Consider the following 10,251-nt stretch of genomic DNA (forward strand, 5'->3'; position numbering starts at 1 on the left):
GGTGCTGCTTTCAGGTGCCAAAAATGAAAGCCTGCACAGCAGACCTCAATTTGCAGACGGTTAGGAAGCCTTCTGTCTTTTCAGGGCCACACTGAGTTCACAGCATCTGATTTCTTTAAAGGAGGCAGAGGGTCCCAGTGTTCTCTGTGGAAATTGATGTCAGGGGAACAGGAAGGAAGAAACCCACTGTTCACAAGCGCCAGGCCCTCGGCCAGGAACTCCTGGGCCTGGAACGTGAGCTGGAAAGAGAGCGGCCGGTCACACTGGCAGAGATGGGACTTCATGGAGACTTGGGACGCAGGTGAAAAATGACTGTCTGGATGCCAGAGCCGCTCAGTGGGAACAAGGATGTCGAAGGCATCCATACCTAAACAGCAGTGAGCAGTGAATCCGACATTTGAAGGCTTAGAACTTGGGGTTTTGCTGTTTCAGTGCCTTTCTGAGCTGTGCTGTCAGTCCTGCAGAATCTGTTAGTGAAAGTGTTAGTTGCTTAGTCGTGTCCAGCTCTTGGAGAACCCATGGAACCCCATGAACCTCCTCCGTCCGTGGGATTCTCCAGGGAGGAGGGCTGCAGTGGGCCGCCTGTCCGTCCAGTAGATTCTGTTAAGCTTTGCCATTCTGAGGGCGTCTGGACCGGGGAGGGGATGGACTCCAGCTCTGTGTTTCTCCCCTGGGTAAGGGGCTTACTTGGATGACGTAAAAGTCATCAGAACGACGAGTTCTTGATTCCTCCAGACCAGGTCGGGGCCTGGGCCACGTCCTCCGTGGCTGCCCGTCGCAGCACGAGGCGAAGCCGGAACAGCCTCCCGGGTCAGCGCTGTGAGCGCCGCACTCCAGCTGCGGCACCCACTGTCCGTCCCAGGCCTTTCCGCCAGAGCCTGTGTGGACTGTGGTGAAGCCCATCTGGGCGACTTGTACCTTGTACAGAATCCCAGGACTTAGATTTTTGTAGCTGTTGCAGCATTTTGAAAATTCAGGTTCAGTTCTTAACTATTCCAGGGACTTCTGGCATATTCCGTGGTTCTCGTTTGTAATAAAGGGATAGAAAGGCCTCTTTATCTCAGGGGAGACACATGTGAACACAGCTTTTTAAAAAGAGGAGGTTCTGGGTAAATACAAAATACGGGCATCATCTTGAGCCTCCCGGGCAGTTCGTTGGTTTTGGAGTGAAGGGGACAAGCGGAGGGCTGGGCCCTGCTCCCTGGGAAAGACCCTGACTCGTCTCACCTGGGAAAGGCCCACAGTCCGCAGGTTCCGATCGCCCTCATCTGTCGATTGGGAGAGTTTGTGCAGCTTGGCTTCGAGCTCTCCCTTCTCAGACATCCTTTCTGGTCTGTCCTGGGACCACTGCCTGGCCCCTTCTCTGCGGGAGGCTGTGGGAGCGTGGCTGGCAGGCGCTGGGTCAGGGCTGTATTTTGTTGTTTTGCAGTTCAGGTTTGTTCATTTTCGGAAGTGCGGGGTCGGTGGTGGTGAGCAGGCGCCGGGTCAGGGCTGTATTTTGTGTTATATAGTTTAGGTTTGTTTATTTTTGGCTGTGCGGGGTCTCTGCAGCCGCGTGGCTTCTCTCCAGTTGTGCTGAGCAGGCGCCGCTCTCCACTCTTGTGGGCCTCTCGCGGTGGCTTCTCTGCTTGTGGGGTGTGGGCTCCAAGGTGCGGGGGCCTCAGTGGTCTCGGCTCCCGAGCTCCAGCACGCAGGCTCAGGAGTGGGTCACACGGGCTTAGCTGCTCTGGGGCCTGTGGGATCTTCCAGGACCAGGGATCGAACCTGTGTCTCCTGCATGGACTGGCAGATTCTTTACCACCGAGCCACCAGGAAAGCCCTGTAATTCAGAAAATAGTTGATAAGCTAGCTTTCATGGTTGATCAGAAACTCTGCCCAGGGAAGGCTGAGGTGAATATGGACTGCTGGGGCTTCTTCCCAGACTTGCTCCGCGAGGTTCTGCCTTTTCAGGAGTCGCTGTGATGAGACCCCTGTGACGAGGCGTGGGTGGTCTTGTACTTATGTAAGAAACCTGTGGGGAGGTGGTCCTCCGGTCCCCAGATTCCCGTGCTGTCTGGGGAGGTGGGACGACCCATGGGAGACTGATGCCCGTGCAGGTGGCCCCTCCCCTCCCCTTCCTTTTCAAGTCCCGAAGGCTGGCTGCAGCTGGGTGTCTATTGGATGAAAAGCCATGGATGCCGAGATGAGTGATTAATCAACTTGGACGTCTTGACCTTGGGGACCTTGCAGTGCCCACTTAGTGTCCGAGTATTTTCCACCTCCACCCCAGTCAGCACAGTGTAGCTTAACCGTGCCTCGGGCACCTCCCCTCCCTCCTGGGGCCCCACCCAGCCTCCTGGGCCCGTCTGCTCCCATCCGCGCCTCCCCCGCCGGGAGAGCCAGGCGGCTCGTAGGCATCACTGCCTGGCTTTGTTCTTCTTGGCTTTGTTCTCGTCTTATCACCGCTGTGCACATGTAATTCATCACCCAAACCAGGGCCCTGGGGACAGTGAAGGGGCAGCGCTGTTAATAACTGAGCTGGCACAGCAGGCGTGAGTGGGACTGTCCAGGACACGCGGTCGTCCCGCTTGTCACCTGCGCCTGGTCAGAGCGCCGGGATGGTGGGGACAGTCCTTATACTTCCTCATCTGTCAGCGCGACAGTTTCTGAAACAGTGAATGAGATTGTTCGGTGCATGTGGGGCAGGCGTGGTGAGTCCCTGACGGGTTGAGCTTCCAGGCTTCCCAGGCGTGCCTGCGAAGTCGGTGCTTTGGAGAATCACTGAATCCTCCTGATGAGTCCAGGGACCCTTCCTTGTTCACAGAGGAGGATGAGCTGTATAGAGAAGCTGAGTGTTTGCCTGGAAGTGAATCGTAAGCAGCTGGAGGTAGGGTTCAAACCCAGAGTGCACTCCTGCAGGGGCAGGGTGAGGGGCCAGAGAGCAGGGCTGTCTGTCACCCTGGGCGCTTCCCTGAATCTCAGGATCTCAGGCTTCCATGGTGGCTCAGCTGGTGGAGAATCCGCCTGCAACGCAGGAGGCGCCAGTTGGATTCCTGGGTCTGGAAGAAAGGATAGGCTGCCCGCTCCAGTGCTCGTGCCTGGAGGATCCCGGGGACAGAGGAGCATGGTTCACGGGGCCACGAAGAGTGGGACAGGCGGAGCGGCTCTCACTTCACACTTGCACCTTCAGCCAGAGTCTCAGATAGAAACAAGCTGTTTCTGTTTATTGCCAGCAAAGGAAGACGAATTTGATTATAGGGTTATAGAAGGTGAGTACCAAACGAAAGGTACGTTATGCATTTATCCTCTCCAAGTCCCCCCATCTTTGAAGATAGTCACATTTTAATCCCACGAAGAGGTGATCCCTTAGCATCAACGATAAAGTCAGAACTCTCATCTCCTGATCACGCTGCCTGCCCTGCCCTGTAGTCACCAGAAGGTTAGGATTGGAGGGTGAAGATGATCAGCTCCACGTGAGGCTGTTTTTGGAAGGATCTTCCTCCGTGGGAGCTGGTGCTGGGCTTTGAGCCTGGGAGACACAGACTCTCCTGGTGGTGAGGGCGTTGAGCCTGGGAGACAGACTCTCCTGGTGGTGAGGGCGTTGAGCCTGGGAGACACAGACTCTCCTGGTGGTGGGCTTTGAGCCTGGGAGACATAGGCTCTCCTGGTGGTGAGGGCGTTGAGCCTGGGAGACACAGACTCTGCTGGTGGTGAGGGTGTTGAGCCTGGGAGACACAGGCTCTCCTGGTGGTGAGGGTGCAGCTCTGGACTCAGACTGGCCAGGTTCACGCCCTAGCTCTTCCACCTCTGACTTGGGTCTCAGGCAGATCAAGCCGCCCCCTCTTCCTCTGCTGCTGCTTCTGTGAGGTACAGATATACCACAAAGCATGCTGATTGTGAAGCAATTAAATCAGTATAATAGGGCCTGTGAAAGAGCAACACTGTAGCCCCTTTATCTGCCATTTATATGTTGCCTTTTAAAAGGCCGCTAGATTGATACAGTAGAACAGAGTTACCATCTAGTGGTCCTGGCCTTTGGGACCTAGGGCGGTACAGCCTAAAAAACCAGATGGTGGGTTTTCTCCTTACAGGTGCTTCTGGGGGCACAAGGCAGTCTCTTGAAACTGCCTGCCTGAGGCCAGGCACATAGCAGGCATCTAATACTTTTTGTCAAATTCAGCTGACTTTTCGTTCAGTTGTGGCTGACTCTTGCCACCCCATGGACTGTATTAGCCCACCAGGCTGCTCTGTCCATGGGATTCTCCAGCAAGAACACTGGGGTGGGTTGCCATTTCCTTCTCCAGGGGATCTTCCCCACCCAGGGCTTGAACTCACACCCCCTGCATTGGCAGATGGATTCTTTTCCACTGAGCCAGTGGGAAGCCCTTTAGAATGCCCAGTGTGTAAACACAGGAGAGAAAGAAGCAACCTGGAGGCTGCAGCTGAAATGATGAGAATGTGGATGGAGGCTGGGCATCGGAACTCGCTTGTGCATCATGTGAAGGCCCCTGCTATGTCTGAGGATCTCCTGGAGCCTTGCTTAGAAGCGCAGCCCCAGCCTGAGGTTCTGACCTGGTGGGGCTTGGGGGTGTGCTTCGAGGCAGGTGCTCTGTGGACCAGACTCGGAGAGAAGCTGTATTTAAATTGTACTGGAGTGTAGTTCACAGTGCTGTCTCTGCTGCAGCAAAGTGGAGCAGCTGCGTGTGTACATAGAGCCCCTCTGCTTTGGATTTCCCTCTGGTGGGTCACCCAGAGCACCGCGTGGCGTCCCCGGCCTCTGCAGTGGGCTCATCAGTCGTTTTATCCAGAGTCTGAGTGTGTGCTGATCCCGTCTCCCAGCTCACCCTCCCGTCTTTCCCCCTTGGCGTCCATAACGCTTGTTCTCTACATTTGTGTCTTTTTACAGATAAAGGCTGTACTATTTTTCTAGACTCCACATTTGTGTGTTAATAGAACGACATTTGTTTTTCTGGCTTACTTCACTCTGTGTGACAGTCTCTGGGTCCTTCCACGTCTTTACAAATGACTCAGCTTTGTTCCTTTTTATGGCTGAGCACTGGTGAACTCTTTAAAACAGAAGCAGTGGTACATTTCCAAACAGTTTGAGAGGTGGTAATTTCGGTTATGAAGAATTTAGGGAAATTTTAGCTGGATCTTTATGTTAGGTATGTTTATTAAGACATTCTGAAATCACTAAATTTTGCTCTAAAAAACCCTCACAGCCCACATGACTTTAGCAGTTGTCTGGATAGTTTCCCTAGGAAGTGAGTTGGGCGGGTGAGCAGCCGTGGCGAAGGGCAGGAAGGGGGATGGGTCAGTTCACGGCTCATACGCTGAGAAGACAGAGCTGCTGATGCAGACCCTGGAAAGGCAGAGGCCTGTCTGCAGTCACGGGAAGATGATGGACACGTGGGCGAAGGCAGAGGCAGGTGAAGGGATGTCACGAGGAGCACGACCGTGCTGATGCTCCCTGAAGACTCACTGCTGGGCAGACACTCAGCACGGAGCATCTCCTCCATCCTCGCGCTGAGCCTGTAGTTTGCCATCATCCCTGTTGGCTGGTGGACGCGTGGCCCAGCGGGGACCCAGCCCGGCGAGGTCACACGCCTGAGAGTGGCCCCATGGCTCGTGTGCCTGAACGCGCGTGTGACTCTGACTCTACGCTGATAGGTGCTTTTAAAGGGTCTATGAGGATATACCCCAAAATGCCCAGGATACCAAGTGGTGAGAATATGGTTTCATCTTCCCGCTTCTCTATGCTTTATGTTGTTTCTGGCCGTGCCGTGAGGCTTGTGGGATCTCAGTTCCCCAACCAGGGCCCCCTGCAGTGGAAACTCGGAGTCCCCACCCCTGGACGGCCCAGGAATTCTTCTCTGCTTCTCTTCATTCTCGTCCCTTTTTCCCCCTCAGCCACTCGTTTAGTAACAACACTGGCGTAAACCAGCAGCCTCCTGATGCCTTTCTAAATGTGTGGAGCTGGTTATTGGTTATTGCGTTTCCCCTTCGGCAGTTACATGGCGGCCATCACAGAAGGGAACCCAGTTCCTGCTGAAGCTGCAGAGAAGGCACTGTGGAAGTGTTTCCCTCCCGGCCCCTGGTTTGCAGCATCAAGTGTTTGAGGCCTGAACGTAGATGAGAAGCCAGATGAAATGGTCCTCAGGTTTTTAGCATCTAATTGGTCAACCAGCCCTCGGTTCAAGGAGAGCAGGGTCACCAGTCTGCGCTTCACCTGCAGAGACGGGTGTGGGCGGGGCTCCGCCTCCCCTCCCACTGGCAAGTCAGCCTCGTGCCCTCGACCTTCTCGGGCGGGGCTGCTCTGGCCATCTCGGGGAGGGTGGGGGCTTTGCCCCTCGCGTGCTGCCTGGGAAGCCTTCCTCCTGGGCTTTCTCACCCAGCCCGCCTCCACCAGGCCCTGCAGCGCTCAGCGCTGGGCCAGCTTCCTTGCCCCGCGGTCTGCGCCACGTGATGCCGAGGGTGGCCTCAGCCTCCTGTCGCAGGCGCGCTGAAGGGCTGGGCCTCTAAGGCTGACGGGTTGCTTCTCTGTCCTGGCCTGTTGCTCTGAGGGCCGTGCGGATGTGGCCTCGGCTCCCCCATGGTTTCCATGGGATCAGCCCAGCCTCAGGGACCCCCTGCTGTCTGATTTCCTCCTTCCTCCTCCAGCCCCCTCCACCCCACAGCCCCGGCACTAATCAGCTAACAGACGAGTCTCGGGTTAGCCCCTGGGAGCCAGATCTCAGGGTCTGTGGGCGATGGGGTGGACCCCCGCGAGGACATCAGGATCCCACGTCTTCCTGAGTGTCCCACCCCCATTACCCTCACCCTTCCTGGGATGAACCTCCGTTCCTTGGCACAGCCTCCAGGTGGGCCCTGGCCTTGTTGGGGCAACCGCCCTTGGGGGGAGGGGTCTGTGGGGTTCTGTTTCTCCTCTTGCTCTCTGCGCCTCTCAGGAGGCTGAGGCTGAGGAGCAGGAATTGCCCCAGGCCCACCAGTGCGCAAGCTGGTGTGTGTCGAACCCAGGGACACAGGTTCCGCTGTCACCACCGTCACCGATCACTGAGAATGGATAAGAGGGAAGTCGAGAGTCGTTGAGGACACACAGGAGTCTCACGTATTTTTACATGAAAGTTCTGTTGGTGTTGTTTCCCCACCACACATGCTGCTTTTAGACAACAGATTTTCAGCTCAGCTCAGCCACTCAGTCGTGTCCGACTCTTTGCGACCCCATGAACCGCAGCACACCAGGCCTCCCTTGTCCATCACCAACTCCCGGAGTTCACCCAAACTCATGTCCATCGAGTCAGTAATGCCATCCAGCCATCTCATCCTCTGTCATCCCCTTCTCCTCCTGCCCCCAATCCCTCCCAGCATCAGGGTCCTTTCTAATAAGTCAGTTCTTCGCATCAGGTAGTCAAAGTATTGGAGCTTCAGCTTCAACATCAGTCCTTCCAGTGAACACCCAGGACTGATCTCCTTTACGATGGACTGGTTGGATCTCCTTGCAGTCCAAGGGACTCTCAAGAGTCTTCTCCAACACCACAGTTCACACCAATTCTTCGGCGTTACTGGGATGTAATTTGTATGCCACGGGCCTTCCCTGGTGGCTCAGTGGTAAAGAACCTGCTTGGCAATGTAGGTTTGATCCCTGGGTCGGGAAGATCCCTTGGAGGAGGAAATGGCTACCCACTCGTCTTCTTGCCTGGGAAATCCCATGGACAGAGGGGCCTTGGGGGGGGGGGGGTGGAGGACTACAATCCATGGGGTCGCAAAGAGTCCAACATGACTTAGGGACTAAACAATTTGTGTGCCACAGAATTTATTCCTTTGAAGTATACACGTTGCTGGCTCTTAGTATATTCACAGAGTTGTGCAGCTCTCTGCTCCAAATCTTAGAATGTTCTCATCGTGCACAGGCCTTACCAGGCCGCTCCCGTCCCTGGTGACCAGGAGTCTGCTTTCTCTTTGGGTCTGCCTGCTCTGGACACTTGATGTAAATGAGCTGAAGCAACAGGTGGCCTTTGGGGCCTGGCGTCTCTCACTCAGCATGAAGTTGTCAAGGTTCATCCACGCGTCGGCGACAAGAGTCAGCTCTTCATCGCTTCTGATTTGCTCAGTTGCCCAGTTGCGTCTGAGTCTTTGTGGCCCCATGACCACAGAACCCCAGCCTCCCTGTCCTTCACCATCTCCATGAGCTTGCTCAAACTCATGTCCATTGAGTCGGTGATGCCATCCAGCCGTCTCATCCTCTGTCGTCCCCTTCTCCTCCTGCCTTCAGTCTTTCCCAGCATCAGGGTCTTTTCCAGTGAGTTGGCTCTTCACATCAGGTGGCCACAGTATTGGCACCTCAGCATCAGTCCTTCCAGTGAATATTCAGGGTTGATTTCCTTTAGGATTGACTGGTTTCATCTCCTTGCAGTCCAAGGGACTCTTAAGAGTCTTCTCCGGCACCGCAGGTCAAAAGTTCCTTACGACTAGTGCCGCGTGGAAAGCCCCATTCCTCTATGTGGCTCAGAAATATTCCACTGTATGAATTACCCCATTTCGTTCACCGTTCATCAGTTGGTAGACTCCTGGTGGTTTCTGCTTTTTCACTCTTAGGAGTAACGCTGCTCTGAACATTCAGGTACACGTCTTTGTGTAGATGTCCTTTTCATTTCTCCTAGGTATATGCCTGGACTGGGTACATTTGTTGGGTCATGTTAATTCTACGGGTAACATTTCAAGAAACTGCCAGAAAAGCTTCCCAAGGAGATGCCCATTTTACAGTCCTACCAGCAACCCAGGAAGAGTTCCAGCTCCTCCCAAACGCTTGTTGCTTGTCACTTGTCCTCCTGGAGGGTGGGAAGCGGTTTCTCATCAGGCGCTGACCTTCGTTTTCCTGATGACTAACGACGTTGAGCATCTTTTCATGTGTTTATTGGCTGTGTCTTTGGAGAAATGTCTCTTCCACTTCTTAGGTCATTTGTTCTTTCACTTGTGAGAGTTCCAAAGTAAAAGGTAGAGGCTCTATTTGATACCTGACTTGCAAATATGTGCGGGTTGTCTCTCCACTTTCTCAGTGGTGTCCTTTGAAGCACAGACATTTATAATTTCGGTGTCTAGCCTGCGCGTGTTTTCCTTGACGCTTATGCTCTTGGTGTCATGTCTAGGTAACCATTGCCAAATCTAAAGTTGGGGAGATTTATTCCTGTTTCCTCCTAAGAACTTTATAGAATTAGCTATACTTAGGGCTTATGCTCCATTTGAGTTAAGTTTTGAGGCTTTTCTAATTTTGTTATTAAAGGTAATCTTTGGTTAGCGTTTTTGAGATCTTGTGGATTAAAAAATCGCTTTTACTTTTTTTTCTAAAAAGGATGATGATGCTCAGCTGTCCTGCTGCTGAGATTACAAGTCACAGGAAAAGACACTTGCAGGTTCGGTGTTCTGAAGGAAACGGTAAATGCCCCAGCCAGTCTCACATCGTTTCCCCTAAGTCAAGCTGACTGCTGAGACAGGGTCTGTTTCAGGAAGTTTCTGACCCTGACCCCAGGGAGGAGTTCAAGAAGCACACACGGCAGAAATGAGGACGTGAGCAGGCCTGCGGTGGATGGCTTTCTGGGGAACTGATGAGAATGGTTCTCCGTGTGGGAAAACCCCAAAGCATGTGGCTTGGTTTGCCCATCTGTCTGTGCTGGGCTCAGTCGTGTCCAGCTTTGCGACCTCATGGACTGTAGCCCACCAGGCTCCTCTGTCCATGGGGTTCTCCAGGCAAGAACGCTGGAGTGGGTTGCCATTCCCTTCTCCAGAGGATCTTCCCAACCCAGGGGTCAAACCCAGGTCTCCCGCACTGCAGGCGGGTTCTTTACCATCTGAGCTGCCAGGGAAGCCCAAGAAGGCTGGAGTGGGGAGCCTGTCCCCTCTCCAGCAGAGCTTTCTGACTCAGGGTCGAACTGGGGTCTCCCGCATTGCAGGCGATTCTTTCCCATCTTCGCTGCCTAGTTACATGCAGTCAGGTGTGAGTGGACCATCGTTTTAATCAGAGAGCAGGTAGTGTGTCTGCTCTGGTTCCTCGTAATTGCCTTTTTTTAAAAAAATGAGGAAATTAATAGTATGCACCTCATGGGGTTGTTGTGAGGATCAGATGAGTTGATAAATTAAAAGGCTTAGAGCCTGATGGTTAGTGAAGACTCATTAAGTGCTTCTTAAATATCCCATTTGTTTTTAATATTTTCAGCATGGTTGGCCATTAGTATAACCTGTACTTCTCACTTGAATGTTAAATGCTCTAACATCTCT

The 10,251-nt window shown here is 53.7% G+C and overlaps 1 protein-coding gene across 2 annotated transcripts in view; it reads left to right on the forward strand.

Moving 5' to 3' along the window:
- Window positions 1–10,251, forward strand: part of PRKCA (protein kinase C alpha) — a 288,858-nt gene that overhangs the window by 55,288 nt on the left and 223,319 nt on the right. The gene's annotated exons all lie outside the window — the stretch shown is intronic.

This window comes from Ovis aries, chromosome 11, assembly GCF_016772045.2.
Source record: "Ovis aries strain OAR_USU_Benz2616 breed Rambouillet chromosome 11, ARS-UI_Ramb_v3.0, whole genome shotgun sequence".
Classification (NCBI taxonomy): Eukaryota; Metazoa; Chordata; class Mammalia; order Artiodactyla; family Bovidae; genus Ovis; species Ovis aries.